We start from the raw sequence: 17989 nt of genomic DNA, 5'->3' as shown, positions 1-17989 counted from the left end.
TCCGCGATTTTACTTTCGCTTTTACAGCAGAGCTTAGCATACCTCATCATTGAAGAGGAGCACTAAACATCCAAAATAGAAGACTCCACTCTAAAATAGCGGCGCTTTCCAGTCTGAAAGGACCATTGAAACAATGGGAGCGTTATACTGCGATTAACACTGCGCTAAAAAAACACTGCGCTAATCAAGGAGAAGGGCGCCTGTGTGAGGGAGGCCTTACAGTCGCAGATGTAATTTTCTGGTTTCTTTACTGAACATCGTGAGCAGAAACACCTACAACCTTTTGTCTCCTAACTTTATTGAAATTACATCATCAAAATCATTTCCTTTGACCCAATGCCCATGGATGGATTTTCACTGAGGAATTTGTGGCCAGACGCCAGGCGCGAATTCCGCAGCAATATCCGTCCATAAACATGCTATATTAAAGATTGTCCCCAGCCCCCAAGTGGAAATCAACTGGGGAGAATCGCAGCATGCTCTATGTGGAGCCGAAAATTGCACGGACTGCTTCCATTGCAGTCAATGGAAGCCATCCGTCCCCCGGCGAGTCGTCAGGGATCCACATCATCGCCTGCGTGACATGCCCTGCACTGCGCATGCGCGCTGGCTAAGACACTCGCGGCGGATCCGGACAGGTGAATATGGGTCTCTGGGGGTCTCTGCCGGGGCACCATGTCTGATTCCGCTGTGAGATTTTGCATTCGGAATCCAACCCGGCCGTGGGCATGAGGCCTTTCGTTTCCCTCACGCATCAATTTTTGGACGATCTTTTTTCTTTTTTAAATGGATTTTAAAAATGCCAACATTTTTTTAACAGGCAGAGTTTTTCACGTACATTCAGCATCACAGAGCTAGAAAGCCCAATCCGCACTGCAAATATAGTCGCCGCGGCTAAACATACAAGAGCACCTGGTGCAGATACAGACATATAAACGTTATATAGACCAGCGGGGCTTATTACGACGCATGATTTTACCACCGTTGTTCTAGAAAGGACAGGCCGCTTCAAAATAGACAGCGTGCAGATTTTGATTGCTTTTTGAAATGCTGCAGAATGTCCTCAGCGGAAATTTCTATGGCAAATTCTGCAGCATTTCTGCATCCAAAAAGCAGTCAGAATCTGCACACTGTCTATTTTGAAACAGCGCTGCCCATTTCCGCCACATGTAAACATACCCCAGCGGTAATAGAGACACCCCCCTAGCGATAACAGTGACCCCCTCCAGCAGCCTCAGTAGTGACCTTCCTAGTTTTAATAGTGACCTCCCCCACAGCGTCCCCCAGTAGTAATAGTGACACCCCACAGCAGCCGCCAGTAGAAATAGGGACACCCCACAGCAGCCCCCAGTAGGAATAGTGACACCCCACAGCAGGACCCAGTAGAAATAGTGACAACCCACAGCAGCCCCCCAAAAAATAGTGACACCCCAGAGCGGCCCCCAGTAGAAATAGTGACACCCCACAGTGGCCCCCAGTAGAAATAGTGACACCCCACATTGGCCCCCAGTAGTAATAGTGACACCCCACAGCGGTCCCCAGTAGTAATAGTGACACCCCCCTCCCCGAGACCCACATACTAACCCCCTCCTCCTCCTGGAAGCTCTGCTGCTCCTCTGCCCGATGCATCGCTAGCAGCGCTGATCCCAGGTGCACCTTGTGATGTCAGTGTGCTCCTGGGCGCCTCCTTTTCTGCTCTCGTGGAACCAAGTAGGAGACGTCAGGGGAGGAGGATCCCAGCTGCACACTGATGTCACAGTGTGTACCAGGATCAGTGCTGCTAGCAGCACAGCTGAGTGAATGCCAGCAGGGGAGCCGCAGCACCTGCCGGTATTCACTAACAATGGCGGCGTATGCCGCCTTTGGCATGCGTGCCATAAGTTCGCCACCACTGGTCTAGACTATAGGCCCACCTCCATACTGATAGTATCCACATACATTGCATTTCTTGTAGCTTTAGCCCACAGGGCAGCATGTAGTGCCATATAGAACCTATGTCATCCCACCACATAGTGCCAATATAGCACTGGGGGCTTCTGCTCTGCTCCTTGGGCTCCTGTTCCCAGCTGTCACCCCTATAGCCAGCCATGTATCCATACACATCCCTGTACACCTGTTTCTCTCCACAGGGACTGACAGGAGAAGCAGACAGAGGGGCACTTACTTTCTGCAGTACTCGTCCCTCTCAACCTTGGCCAGCATGTTGTAGAGGGCTTGGATCTCCTTGGTGATGGTGTCTATCTGGATCCCGACTCTGTCCAGATGCGTCCACCACACCCCCAGCCCCTGCAGGGTCCACAGGTCACCACCGGTATGCCACATGTGGGTGTAGCTCCATATGGTGCCTAGCAGGCAGCTGTACCAGAACTGGTTGGTGTTGCCGAGGTCGGTCTGCACTGCCTGCTCCTAGTAGAATGTCTTCCCCCACTGGTGGCAGTCCTGCAGCTTCTCCGGCAGCCTCCAGCTCCTGCACTTTGTCCAGGAAGCAGCGGGTCTTCAGGACGTGGATGTTGGAGCCCAGGTCGTTGTGCAACGCCAGGGTGACAGGCTGCATCTGCTGGTTCTCCTACAGCAGCTCCAGTATCAGTTCCTCCATCTGCTACCTCGTTGTTGCGCGCCAGGACCACAGTTGAGCTGTCACCCTCCTCAGTGATAGCACCCGGGGCGGCCTGCACCCTGCTGCACCCACCTTCCTACGCCACTGGTTCATTCAGGATTATAGAATGTGATTTGATATATGCTTTCCTATCTAGAGTGAAGAGAGAGGGATATAGATATTTATTTCTTTTCCTACTTATTTATTTTCACCGTGGCTCTTTACTATTGTCTCTTTACATAGTCTCAGAAGAACACCATATAAAGACACAATGTCTTTTTGAGCTTGTGTATATGTATATAGTTTTACAGGAGCGGCACTGTGATAACTGTGGCTGAACCTACACATACACACATAAACCCAAGGCTAAACTGGGCCACTATCTCATATCTATCTATCTATCTATCTATCTATCTATCTATCTATCTATCTATCTATCTATCTATCTATCTATCTATCTATCTATCTATCTATCTATCTATCTATCTATCTCTCTTAATCAGGGTCAGATCACTGATGAGTATACAGAGATGCATCCTCTGTGACTGACTTCATGTCTGTTGTGTGACTGGATGGAAGTGACATATCACGACACATAGTCTATGTTGAATTTAATTCTTGATTCTTTGATTCTTTATGAAGTCATTATAAATGTGACATCTAGGACGTGAGATATTGTTGTGGGATTGTGTGGCATGATCTGCTCTCTGCGCTGTATTTCCACATTATATAGATGGATGCTTGAACCTCTTTTCCTTTCTTTCCTTTTTACATTTAAATATATACCTGGTGTGCTGTTTGTGTCTGTTGTTTCACAGAAGAATGCAGCATGGAGATCTTCTGCCCCCTGTAGCCAACATTGTGGTACTGACAGTCCTAAGAAGTAATTCTATGTATCTAAAGATCACATATATATGACATTTCACTGTAAGCTCTACAAAGTACTTGATATATCTGTGATTTGGAACAATCCTATATCTTGCATTGTAGAAGATATTTCAGAGAAAATCCATTCCCTGGAAGGAGTTGTCGTTTCGCATCAAAACTTGGCATGCAGTTAAATCTCAGGCCGATATGCAGATGATGAGAGTTGTGGTGTGTTTTTTTAGGTGAACGATCTTGTCACGCGAGGCCCTAAAAGTGGGCCCACCCTTGGCCTATAAAAGGCTCTCGGAGGCTCCTTGTGTGTAGTGACCTTTTCTTCCCCTTGCGTATATCTTGACTACTAGACATCTCTATGACGCAGAGAAGAGATTTCACCCCATTACCAGAGTCTGAGAGGGGCGCATTATTGGGATGTGAGAAGCTGGATGGTCGTATCGACGTATTGCCGCCACCTGGCTGTTTTGACCAGTGGATGTGTGAGGGCACACAAGGTGACCAGGCTCAGGACCCCCTCGACAGAACACCAGCAGAGTATTGTCGGATCGTCCAACAAACAAGAGCAGCTCCAACTGTTTCATTGTCTGCCCTCTATAGACAGGTGGCGCCATCATTACACCTCTGTGTCTGTTGGAACCATTTCCAGGTTCTGGGCAGAAGGACATTTAGTTTCATGGCACCCATTACATGTATGACCTTTGACATCAACATTGTTTGTAGTGGTATTGTGGACATTGAAACTGGACGCTACAGAGTGGAACCGGATTGTCTTTAGCGACAAATCCAGGTTTAGTTTGGGCACTGATGACGGCTGGGTTTATGTCTGAAGACCTAGGGGCGAGTGTCTAATTTCTGTGCAATGGTCCGCGGAACGTACCATATTCGGGGCGGCAGGAAGGCCTCTCCTTGTCACGTGACGCCAACACTCCAACTTGACCCTAATGAATATCACGGCAGTAAAATAAATGAGCTGAGTACAGCAATACTTAGAAATCTGGGAGTGTGCAGATTTACTTAGTTTTCTGATAAACATGTATACAGATACAATACTTTGTAATTGGTACACGGTGCTGTGTACCAGGCAGTCAATTGAACAGATGAAAGTACAACAGTGTTAGATTTGTTCAGGCTGACTTCAATGCTCTCTCCTCACTTTACACTGGACTGAATTCTAGAGACAATTCCTACTGTAGCTGTGCTGACTCAAGGGCTGGCTTGGATTTTGTGAAGTGTAGTTAAAGTAACTAATCCTGGCTTTGATTTCACTGGATTGCAATGACTCACTGTTTGTAGCTTGGATGACCTTGGAAAGATCCACTCCTTCTCCAGTGGAATAAACAGGGAATGGGTTTGCACCTCTTTTGACCTGACAGGAAAATGTGTAGAGTTTTTTCTGCATGTGTACACCTCCCTTGTGACACGGCTGACTGATGTCTGGCTGAGTCTGCCTAACTGCTCGCTGACTCCTCCTTTTATTTCCTCTGTTCCATTTCCTGCACTTTCTGATCTCCTCCCACTCTTCTATAGGGACTAATGTGTTTGTTTCCTGTCCTTGGAACTCTGACATCAGGCTAAGGACAGAAGGGGAGAAACAGGGTCTTTCCTACAGACGGCACCTTCTATGCCCATAGACGGCACATAGACAGGTGAGACAGGACAAATGTGTATGTGAATGTTCTGTAGGACCCGCTGGGCCACTGTAGCTGCCTTTGCTGTGGAGTGGCACACTGCCCCCACTACTGGTGTGATGGTCTGGAGGGCCACATACGACAGTTGGTTACCACTAGTAGTGGTACAAGGGACAATGACAGCTCAGTGATATGTTCAGGACATCCTGCAACCACATGGGTTCCTCTCATGGCGGCTTCCAAGAGCCTCCACAACATTGTCACACTTTTGTGGCTGCCCGGTCACCAGGTTTATCACCAATACAACACATATGTGATCATCTGGGACACCAACATCAACAGCTTACGAGTTTATACAATCTTTAGGCTCAGTTACATCTAATGTGGAGTGATATGCTGCAGGATTCCATATGGAACCTGTATGCCTCAATGCCCGCCGTATCCAAGCTAGAGGCGGTCCAACAGTGTACTAGAGACTCCATGCCCCCCGTATCACATCTTGTATCCAAGCTACAGGCGGTACAACAAGGTACTAGACCCTCCATGCCCGCTCATATCACATCTTGCATCCAAGCTAGAGGCGGTACAACAGGGTACTAGAGTCTCCATGCCAGCCCAAATCACATCTTGTATCCAAGCTGGAGGTGGTAGAGCAGGGTACTAGATCCTCCATGTCCGCTTGTATCACATTTTGTATCCAAGCTGGAGGTGGTACAACAGGGTATTAGAGCCTCAATGCCTGCCCATATCACATCTTGTATCCAAGCTGGAGGCGGTACAACAGGGTACTCGAGCCTCCATGTCCGCCCGTATCACATCTTGTATCCAAGCTGGAGGCGGTACAACAGAGTACTAGAGCCTCCCTTCAAGTGTTCAGTATTCTGTAATAAATGAACCTCTTGCTGTGATATTGCATCAACGTTTCAATCATGTGGAGAATCTCATATGAGTTTGGTGCCTTGTGATGTGATGTTTCCCATGGAAAGCAATGGAAAACCCTTGCCAATCCCCTAACGTGTCTAAAAGCTGTGCCTGAGGATCGCTATTTCACATAAGCGATGGGAGGCTTTTTTTTGACAAAAAACGCCTTGCATCCACATAAAATGCATGCCTGTGTGTAGGCAGCCTTACACAGAAAGTTGCATTCGATTCTGACCAATCCTCCTAGGTGTTTGATTTTTTTAACAATGAGTGTAATGAAAGAGCCTATACTCACCAATCCCAGGTCTCCATAGCTCCAGCGCTGCACTTCCATTCTTTTGGGTCGATTGATGAGATTCATGATTGGCTGCAGCAGACTGCAAATAGAGCTCTGGGAGAATTCTGGAGTTCAGGGCTTTATAACTAGGTCCTAATATCTACAGTATTAGAAAGTCATTGAACACTTCTATTGTATAGTAATTAAACTGTAATGATGCGGACGAATTTGGTACTTAATGACACATTTTTTTTGCTTCTATCTTCATTGAGTGAAACAGGTTGCCGTGAGAGGTGGTGAGTTCTCCTTCAATCGAAGTCTTCAAACAGAGACTGGACAGACATCTATCTGGGATGATTAAAGGCCCATTTAAACACAACGATTATGGCTCAAAATTCGCTCAAAAGCCATCTTTTAAGTGATAATCGTTATGTTTAAACGCGCTGCTATCATGCACTGTTCGTTCATCGCTGATTTCTAGCAAGCTAAAAATCACCAATGACTGTTATCAGCGCCGCAAGCTGATTTGCTTAGCGGGCAGCACTGATAACATTCTTTCAGCTGTTATCTCGCTGGGACTTCTCAGCAGGATACCAGCTGAAAGCTCCAAGAACAAAGCAGCTGTCAGTGCTTCTGCTGTTTCTCGGCGCTAACAGCTCAGCAGGATATTAGCCAAAAGCTCTGAAAACAAAGCAGCTGTTTGCAATTTCAAAACAGCTGCTGTTCTCAGAGTTTCAGCAGTGTCCCGCTCCGCCTGTATTTAATTCTTAAAGTAGGTAACTAGCTACTTAAGAGTTAAGCAAAGATGATAGCTCAAAACTGTCACTCAAACTGTCGTTTGAGCGATTTCTGAGCGATCATCTTTCAGTGTAAATGAGCCTTTAGTGATCCTGCATTGAGAAGGGGGTTGAACCCGATGACCCTGGAGGTCCCTTCCAATTCTACTATTCTATGATTCTTCATTTAAAATGCCACAACCTTTTTTATTTTTCTGTTAACATAGCTGTATTATGGGTTTTGTATTGTGGGATGGGTTTAACAAGGTACAAGGCACCAGAATCCACTCCATCTGAAGGCATAGATCATTGGGGAGCTTGATCCTGGTCATCTGCCTTCAGGTTCAAACCTTCACCAGGCCTCTTACTAACAGGCCAGTAAGCACTACTATCTGAGCCGGTTCTTGATTAGCCCTTGGCTGTGCCCACTCCCATTCACATATCTGGTAAAACTCACGGTTGGAGGAACCTTGGCATGGCCCTTGTGTGAGGGTACAGAACTCATGATTGTGCTGCATGTTGCTTAAACTGGAACTTTCTTTGTTCTCCTAAAAGAGGAAGCTGGCACAGATACAGTCTCTGCCTGGCAGTTGTGGCTTTTGGATGGCCCTTTGGTTCACCGAGGAAGATGAAGTGGAGCTTTTCCTCCATGTCCAGGGTGATTTTACCCCTCAACCTTGTTTTAGGTCCCTCTTTATAGCCCACAGCAGCAAGTAAGCGTTTCTACCTTCTGCACATCAGACAGGAGCTTGCACTCTCCTCTATACCAGGACAACTGCCCCACACATATGGAGTCCTTCCCCCAAGCCATCCATCCCCATCTGTTTCAAAGTCTGGTGCACAGATGTGTCACGAGACACCACAATTGTGTTAAGAGTAGCAAGCCACGGAGTACATTTGTGACGGGAATGTCAGTGCAGATTTTACGTAGACCGGCTTATGAAATGTTGATCTAAATAATATGTCCTATTATTTTTTTTAACTAGATAAAAACTTTCCACCAACAGCACAATAGATGAAATCCCCTTTTCAGGGGAGGCTGAATATCTGCACAGCCGATCTGGAAAAATGGACTCCAATTTTCCAATATTATGCAGCATCCAAAGGTATATGAACGGCAGCAGAAGAATCGTGGTGCATAAAACCAGGTTTTTATTCCATCTTCAATAAAAGTACACTCATATTATTCAATTGTTTTACAGTGACAGCCATGGCAGACCACACAACCTCTGTTAGGCTTCTGGTTGTTATGCCTACTCTTTTTCCCTCTGAATCGTATTGTGGAGGTGCTGAAGTGTTGACAGTGAGCATCTAACCGCACTGACAGAAGCATCTAAAGTACGTGTCAAACTCAAGACATGTGGGCCGAATCCAGCCAGCCACGTCATTTTATGTGGCCTGAAAGGTATGGATTGAGAAGAGAACAACACCCCAGAGGGGTGACCCTGGGCACCTGGCCAACGTGAAGAGCTGGGAGGGATAAGTGCTGACTTGTCATGGTGGCACTTACCAGCCTCTGGTCCTTGAGGGAAGCCACACAGCGAAGGCCAGAGCAGATTGCAAGCCAGCTTCAACACTTCTTTGGAAGGGAGTGCCAATAAAAGGAATGAGGGGTGTTGTAGTAGATATCACTCGTGACACCACCATTCCCACACACCGTTATTCTATGTGGTGGAGTAATAAACACAGAGACTTGTGTGTAGTACCTCGGGTCCCTAGGAACCATTAGGGCCCGGTGTAACTTTTACTTGAATAATTATACTTGAATAACAGATAATACAAGTACAATTCACTTTCAGCAGAAACAGATTAAAGCTCTGAGGTAGGGAGGATACACAGGATCTATGCAGCCCTATAGTCCAGGTTATCTATATATCACTGGTCCTGGATTGGGAGCATTCTGGAGGAGGAAGGGGGTAGGGGTCACTCCACATACACGCTGGTAAAACACTTATTTACTCAGGAAGGCTTAGCCAATTTACACCCCACAGGCAGATGCGTTGGTGTCTCAATCAAGTACCTCTGTGCAGTGATCCTAATCATGTCACGGCTGCACAGGAGAAAAGCCTGTGGTGTGAACGGGTACCTGTTTTCAGAAAACTGGGGGTTGCTTTCTCTCTCTGTTGCTGGGACTCACTTCTTCAAATCCATACTCCAAACGCTACAGGATATTGCTCTTCTTCCTCCATCTTCACTTACATGGAAGCTGAAGGTGCTTCCGTATGGCTCTGTGTTAGCATTCTGTAACAGACAAGATGGAAGACCTCATCCTGCTCTCAAACTGTCCCATTTATAACATTATTTATACCACATGACACCATAGAATAGATATATTCAGCAGACAAAGCTGACAGGCAAGGCAATGATTTTATTAAAGTTAATCCTTCAGACGCTGCAGCTGTGCAACACACATACAGAAAATGACAAGACAACTTTGCATAGTGCATCTACATAGGAAAAAACATGTATGACATTTATGGTGGGGACCAGAATGGTGTTCTGGGCCACTACAAGAGCCTCTTCTAGATCGGAGGATCCGGAGCTGTGGCGGGTAGACCTTTCGCTGCACTGTGGGCTTGTTTGCGGCTTGTCGCTGCGTACCGGGATTGCAGACGACCTTATGGTCCTATACTGTGACGTCAGGTGCATACAGACTGAGTGCTATGGCTGTTACTGCAGTCCTTGGAGCCTTTTGTGTGTGCTCCCTTGTCTGCTTCTCTCACTGAGCATATCCTGCAGTACAGCGCTGCTTGTTGGAGTTCAGACTGTGAGGTGGCTTGTACATCCTGGCTGCTTATTGTTGTCATCCTGCAGAGGAGTCTGTTCTAGACTGTCTGTCCATACCTTGCAAGCCTGGTGCCCCGATCAGAGAGGAGGTTGTGTTATACTGCTGTTTAACCCAGTGAGTAAGGGCTCAGCCCTTAGTGTTTTTGGGAACTTTTTCACCAGCTTCTGCTAACTCGCATAAGTCTTCCTTTTCTCTGACTGTGTGGCAGTTTAGAGTCAAGTGTCTGTGTTGGGGGACTTGTGCCCCAATTATTTTGATTTAGAAACTTCCTCTGGTTTGTTTGTTCTCCAATCATCCTCCCTTTCAAAATATCCTTTAAAATACAGCTTTACAATTATAAACAGCCCTTGAAGGGAACCATAATACTGATGTGGTCCTTGGTGAAAATGAGTTTGACACCCCTGATCTAAAGGGTTGAAGAGCCAAGATCAGAGTTATTTATACACAAGTCTCAATGTGCTATTATGGTGCACAGAGGGAAGGGGTAAGGGTGCCCTAAAGATGGGACAGAATATTACTCAGCATATTCCACGGTTAAAATCTATAGGTCTAAATGTGGACTTTGATGCAAAATTGCCTGCAGATGTCTGCTATTTTCAATAGTGCATCCAAATCCAGACATGCAGATTTTTTTCAAAATTTTTCTGCATAGTGGAATATTCCACAGCGTTCTGCAGAATAATCTGACCAAAATGAAAGTGTCCTCAGTCTTTATCTACATAAAACTGGAAAATAAGTTTTGTATGACCCTATAGCTTATGGCGTAAAATTCAAGTGCTACCCTCAATTTACTTTCGGAACCCTTGACTGTTGCATATATGTACCAGATTCTGAAGGACATTGAACCAGGTCTTCCACTGTTGGACACTGCCTCCCTCTATTAGCATTCCTCGGACACTATTAGGATGGGGGTATTATTTAAGGATTAAAAAATACAGGTGAGGATTGAAGCCGAAGCTACAGCAGCTGGTGGACGCTACTCAAGATATGTGGTGGCCGGCTGGCTCAGTATTGAGAACTGCCCAATGGAGTGCTGGGCTCTTTTTTGGGGCCCACTTTTTTTGCACTAACGGTTGTCTGAATAAACCCTTAGATACTGACGGAGGCAGGGCCTAATAGGCTGAGTTACTTGGTAGAAACAGAAGCCTTTGTCATGCCTCTGGCTGCCATTGGAACTCATTGTTACCTTGCGATCATACTGTGGGGTGCCAATGGGTGACCAAAAGTGCCTCCTCGCAATCATCTGCTTATATGCTGCAGTCGCTGTTGATTGTGGCTTATAAAGTGTTAAACTTCCAAGATCTGAGGTTTCTCCATTCCAGGCTGTTACAGCAGGAGCCTGTCTGTCAGCATTCAGCCCAGCCACCGTCTTAAAAAGACATATGTGCAGGTGTAAAGCCCATTAGTGAGGTCAGTGAGAAGGTGTATTGGCCGTCACTAAGGGTTATTTTTGCAAGAGAGCGAATGTGCGTCTCCACTATACTTTGATTTTTAAAAAGCTTTCAAATGGCGTGAAAATTATTTCCAGAAAATACCCATACAGGGGCAGTCCCCAAAAATATGTTTCAAAGTACCTGAACCTACAAGGTATCTCCAGCAATTCATAGAGGACAAAGGATATGTGAAACTAAACGACTGCAGGGGGTGGGGGAACATAGATGCAAAGGATATAAAAAAGTGCAAAAATTGTATCATTGAGGAGCTGAAAAATATCCCCTGGTCAGATGGATCCACATTTCGGTTGGGAGGTCAGAATTTGCCACAAGCAGCATGAATTGATGAACCCTTCCTGTCAGCTGATCAGAACATGTCAGCACCTCCATCTAATCTGCACCAACTGCAAGAAGCTTCCTGTCCGCAGGGGCCAATACTCCTGCAGAATGATTGAATCACCTAGTGGAATCTATACCATGACGAATTGCTGCTACTAGGTGAAGTCTGTAATAAAGTAGCTAATCAGTGGATCAATGGTGATCTAACTTGGTCAGTTGAACTGTGGGGTGTTGTGACCATAAAATAGACACTAAAATGTGACCACCTTAAAGGGGTTGTCCCGCGCCGAAACGGGTTTTTTTTTTTTCACCCCCCCCGTTCGGCGCGAGACAACCCCGATGCAGGGACTTAAAAAAAAAACAGCACAGCGCTTACCTGAATCCCCGCGCTCCGGTGACTTCTATACTTACCGGTTGAAGATGGCCGCCGGGGTCTGCTCCCTCCGTGGACCGCAGCTCTTCTGTGCGGTCCATTGCCGATTCCAGCCTCCTGATTGGCTGGAATCGGCACGTGACGGGGCGGAGCTACACGGAGCTACACGGAGCCCCATAGAGAACAGCAGAAGACCCGGACTGCGCAAGCGCGTCTAATTTGGCCATTAGACGGCGAAAATTAGACGGCAACCATGGAGACGGGGACGCCAGCAACGGAACAGGTAAGTGAAAAACTTTTTATAACTTCTGTATGGCTCATAATTAATGCACAATGTACATTACAAAGTGCATTATTATGGCCATACAGAAGTGTATAGACCCACTTGCTGCCGCGGGACAACCCCTTTAAGGGCGGATTCAGACAAGTGCGGTTTTGTCCTCGCGATTATCACAGCCGTATAACGGGACAAAACAAAACTACTGATCTCTATGGAATTTCAGTTGTTTATCTTTCATCACCTCTTTTCCCAGCCGTGATTTGTACAGCCAGGAAAAGATAGGACCTGCCCTATCTTTCCTGCACGTAGTTAATCTACACGTAGGAAGATCGGACAGCTCTTGGCACGGAGTTTGAACCGACGGCAAAGGGGAAGGGATTCCCCTCAGTCAAGCGCATCTACGTTCTGTACCGGCGAGCGTAGCTGCGCCTACGACCATCTGAAAAAGCCTTAAGTCCGTTTGACGTTGTTCTGAATACAGTGTGACAGCTGGTCTACGTTTGTCCTCTCTCTTATCACCCATGATGGACGCACCTACTGTGCAGCTTTCATCAGTCTCAGGAACAACAAGGTTTTAATTATTTTTGCTCGAGAAACTTCCAGCATTTTATCCGCTCTGTAATTTTCCTCATTACTCGTTTACAATATTATTGAGTTTCTTTTCGTTTTTAGGTTTTTTTTTGATACGGGTCAAGGTGGGTGCTTTAACCTCAAAGCTTGAAAACAAAGTGGGAATTTATCAAAATCACGTCCTGCTTGACACGTCTACATGTATCATTCCGCCAACGCAAAAAGAGGGGAAAAACATGATTAATACCGCCTACGATGACTGCAGCCCATGATGCACTGTGAAGCTTTGATGGAAATAAATTAAGTGAATGCATAGGACAGAAAATAAATCAATGCTCTCAGAGCGCATTAAAGCGGAATGAAAAATGCGCGCGGCAGATTATGGACAGGAGCACTTGCCGACTCATTTTGAAAATGATGATACATTATTATTTTCTATGTAATAAGAGCTCAGCGGGTTACAAAATATTATAGCAAACATTTACTTATACGGTTTAATAAAACCTGACTGCTGAGAAATTAATTGAATCCGTTTGCTAAATTCCCGCACAGTTTATATGGTAATCCAATTTAATATGGACAAACTTGTTTCTGGGAAATCCATATCTCTTAACTTTATGTGACTTGCAGGTTACAGTCGGCTGCCTGGATAGCCTTAAATAAATGAATTTGCAATTCATAACTGGAATTTCTGGACGCCGAGTGAAGAGTGAGGGGAAAAGAGGACGATAAGTGAACGTAGGAAGTGTAATAGAGAGGAGATGAAGAAGAGGAAATGTACTTACAGCAATGATGATGTATATTATGGGTTTAAATGTGTTGTGTGAAGATATTACATCAATATTGGTGCTATTGTGCTGCCCTATGTGTCATACGCTCTGTAGTAGTCTATGTTATACAGACATTATACAGCAGTATGGAGCAGTGTAGCTGTGAATCCAGCACTGGGGTGCAGTAACACACTTACTAGTCTCTCCCTGTGCGTCTCTCTGCCACTATATCTCTTTTCACAGCTGCTCCCTCCTACTCCTCTCTCCATAGACTTCTGTCAGAACCAGCAGATATGGATCCGCAGTGCTACACATTGGTTTGACTTTGGGTCAAATTTAGAAGCAACATTTAAGGAAAACTGGTCTTCAGCGTCTCACCCTACCAGTCAGTATCTGGGCTTCACTGCAGGGTCCCGAGGCTGTTACACTAGCAGTGGTCCCAGTTATTTGGCAGCTGATACAACTGCAGACCAAGTTGTGAATAGAAGTGTAGTCAGGGGAGTCTGTAATCAATGCAGGCAGCATATACTGCAACACAAGAGAGGTTGGAGGTCAAGGCACATAAAACTGAATCAGCAGGGTACAAATAGGTCAAGAGTTGGCATAGGCAGCAGACAGGAGAATCATCAGTAAAGCAAGCCAAATTCAGGAGTAGAGAATGCAGAGTAGTCAAGGTATGCCAAAATCAGATTCAGAAAGTCAGAACAAACGAACAGCACCTGCAGAGGGACAAAGGAATCAAAAGTTTAGGAACCTTTCTTAGGAGGAAGATGCTTAAAATAGCCAGAGGTGCTTCATTATTGGAAGTGGACAGGTCTTAGGTTGCACGCTGGCCCTTTAAGACTGTGCATGTGTGTCCTTCTGGCAACAGAGAGAGGCTGAGAGGAGGCCAGTGCCTGATGTCTGCCACAGACTGTAGGAAAGTGAGCTGTGAATGGGACAGTTGAGGCAAGATGGAAGCTGCAACCGTAACTTATTACAGTATGTCATATGCTCTATAGGTGTCTGTATTATACAGTCATTATACAGCAGTATGGAGCAGTGTAGCTGTAAATTACATTATTGGTGGTATAGTAAAGTGCCATTAAGACACAACGATTATCGCTCAAAATTCGCTCAAAAGCTAGCTGAAAGACAACGATGAGTCTCAGCAGAACCACGCAGTGAGTTCTCAGCAGGATACCACAGCAGCAGTATGCAGAAGACAGCGCTCCAGCTGTCTTCTGCATAACCCACTCGGAGAGCTCAGCTGTATACCAGCTGAGTGCTCCAAGAACACAGCAGCTGTATACAGAAGACAGCACTCCAGCTGTCTTCTGTATACAGTGGGAGCCTTCACTTGCACACTAATAAGCTCTTAAGTAGCTAATTAGCTACTTAAGAGCTTATGCAAAGTGAACGCTCAAAGCTGTCACTCAAACTGCCGTTTGAGCGAATTTTAAGCGATCATCTTGCTGTGTAAATGCAAGACAATTATCACTCAAAAGATTACCTTTGAACGAATTTTGAGCAATAATCGTTTTGTCTAAATGGGCCTTAAGAATAAAATACTTACTGAAGCCTTCAGCAGCACCCCTGTATGCCTCTCTGCCTTTGTCTCTTTTTCTACAGCTGCTTTCTCTGCATAGACATTTAGGGGCAGCAGCAACCTGATCTCTTAGTGAGTCGATCCACCTGATCTCTTGAGATAGAGTTTAGCAGTGTATTGAGAGTGAGTGATCAATGCACTAGGCAGCAGGAAGAGGAGTGGTTCGTAAGTGGAGAATGAGGCATTTTTCTCTATTAAGACATATTACAAAGTTTCTTGTATCTGTTTGTACTATAGACTTGTTGCGGCAGGTTTTGATTTTCGTTGATAGAGGTCTGTTTTTTGAGTATCTTTTCCCCTGATTGTGACTGTCATGTTTTGATGTTCATCAGGTACTACAAGAACTGCAGGAGAATGATTTATTTGTTAGAAAAGAAAAATGTGCCAGATTACATTTTTGGGTCACACTGTCACTGTGAAGGGTTTAAGATGGATCCAGAAAAAGTCTATGCTGTGTGGGACTCGGTATGGTCAGAAAATGTGATAGCCCTCCAGAGGTTTCTGGGGTTCGCTAATTACTAGTAAACACCTTGAATCAGATAAGAGATTTAATACGAGTACAAGGCAGGTGCGGCAGTCATTGTTTTTCTCCTGTATTGACTTTATGGTCACGTACCCTTCTGGCAGTAAAAATGTCAAAGTGGATGCGCTATCCAGGAATTTTGTTCTCGTGGTCTCGGACACACCTCTCGCACCCATTCTATCTTAGGGTGTAGTGGTTTCGGCTGTGTTGTTAGATTTGGAAGAACAAGTTCCTAAGGCACAAGGTTTAGCTCCGCCAGTTCCACCTGAGAGAAAACTTTTTGTTCCTGTACATTTAAGACTATAAGTTCTTTTGGAGGTGCATAGTTCGGTCCTGGCGGGCCATGCTAGGATTAATAACACTCAAAAACTACTTACGAGAACCTTTTGGTGGCCGGCTCTATGTAGGGATGTATTTTTAGTTTTCTTTCCGCACGTGGGGCTTGAAACAGAACTAAAGAATCGCCCAACCGGGAAATTATTACCTTTACTGATTCTTTTGAAACATTGGATTCATTTGTCCATGGATGTTATGACGAATTTGCCACTTTCTGAGAGTAATATGGTCATCTGGGTTGTGGTTGATTGTTTCAGCAAGATGTGCCATTTTGAGGCTCTACACAGTCTCCCTAATGCTAAAATTTTGGCAAAATTGTTTGTTTCTCATATCGTGAGATTACACGGGTTACCTGTTAATGTTGTCTCTGACCGAAGGGTCCAGTTTGTTTCCAGGTTCTGGCAGTTTGTTTGGTTAGGAATACAATTCTCTTTTTTCTCCGCGTATCATCCAGGGACTAATGGCCAGATGGAGAGGTGTAATCAAAGTTTAGAACAGTAATCAGAAGGATTGATCGGAGTTTTTCACCTTTAGTGGAATTTGCTCTAAATAATAGATCATTAGAGTCTACAGGCAGATCACCTTTCTTTTGCAATTATGGATTTCATAAATGTTTTGTTTCTTTTTCCAAAACTGTTTCAGAGGTTCCGGAAGAGAATGAATTCCCCTCTAACATTGAGGCTGTTTGGGCTGAGATCAAGATAAACCTTAGAAGGTCGGTACAAAATTTCCAGTGGGTGGCAGAAAGCAGGTGATCTGAGGGGGTTAATTTCTTGGTAGGAGATTTGGTCTGGTTAATTATCAACTAAAAATCAAACTCAAACAACAGTCTTTCAAACTAGGTCTGCGGTTTATTGGTCACGGAAATAATTAATTATGTGTCCTTTAGAATGGATATTCCAAGCTCTTTGAAGATTACAGATGTGTTTCATAAATTTCTGTTAAAAAAGTACGTCGATCCAGGGAATGTCTCATCTCCTTCTGCCCTGGTGATGGTTGATGGGGATCTTCAATTTGAGACCGGCCGCATTGTGGACTTTCGTCAAGTGAGAAATTCATTACAGTACTTAGTGCATTGGCGAGGTTATGGGCCAGAAGAAATGACACGAATTCCATCCACAGATGTCAATGTGGATCATCTAGTTAAGAATTTTCATAGACGTAAACCAAATAGACTTGGTCCTAAGGCCCCTTCTAGAACGGGAGGTACTGTTGTAGCATGTTTTGATTTTTGTTCAGGGAGGTCTGGTTTATGCTAGCGCTGCTTTAGAGTATTCCCTCTGCTTTCTCTAGCACTAGTGAGAGTGTCTATGGGAGTGTTCTACTATATGTTGCACCTGCTTAGCAATTAGGGAGGGCTTTTATTCTGTCTTGGCTGTGGACCTGTGCTGATTATTCTCAGTCTTCATTTGATGGTTGTTGGAATCGGAGCTGGATTTTGGTCACCTGTTTTTCCATGCTCCTCTCAAGCTAATTACTGTGGTTATTGGTGGTAGTTATATTCTTACCTAGTTGTTTAATTTTGTCCCAAATAGGAAGAGTGAGTGGTCAAGTGCATGGGTGCATTTTTATTAGGATGGGACATCTTCTATAGGCAGTCTGTTATTCTAGTTTCCATCTGTTATTCCACTCGTTACCAGTGGTGGTTTATGTCCTTTGTTCCACTGTGTTAACATAGCCCAGGATCTGTATGGGTCACCGGTTTCGGTTCATCCTGGTCAGACATGACAAGATTTATGCAAAGTTTGTTGCAAGTACAGTGACTTTTTAAGACCCCAAATACAGCTGTGTAGGGTCACATACCCACTGCAAACGAGGCTCCGGATTGCTTTTGTAGGTATGAAATGAGTATATCAGTCAGCCACATGCTGCACATTTCCCCCTGTAGAAGCATTGCCGTATTCAATTA

General features: G+C 45.1%; 1 long non-coding RNA gene across 1 annotated transcript; it reads left to right on the top strand.

The window, feature by feature from the left end:
• The first annotated feature begins 5015 nt into the window (after positions 1-5015).
• Positions 5016-13258, top strand: LOC136578855 (uncharacterized). Its single transcript, XR_010786669.1, has 4 exons — positions 5016-5124; positions 8067-8186; positions 8283-8485; positions 12966-13258. It is a non-coding gene; the product is annotated as an uncharacterized lncRNA (long non-coding RNA).
• Positions 13259-17989: the final 4731 nt, after the last annotated feature.

This window comes from Eleutherodactylus coqui, chromosome 9, assembly GCF_035609145.1.
Source record: "Eleutherodactylus coqui strain aEleCoq1 chromosome 9, aEleCoq1.hap1, whole genome shotgun sequence".
NCBI lineage: Eukaryota > Metazoa > Chordata > Amphibia > Anura > Eleutherodactylidae > Eleutherodactylus > Eleutherodactylus coqui.
Note: the sequence above shows the minus strand (reverse complement) of the source record. Positions and strands in the feature narration are given on the sequence as shown.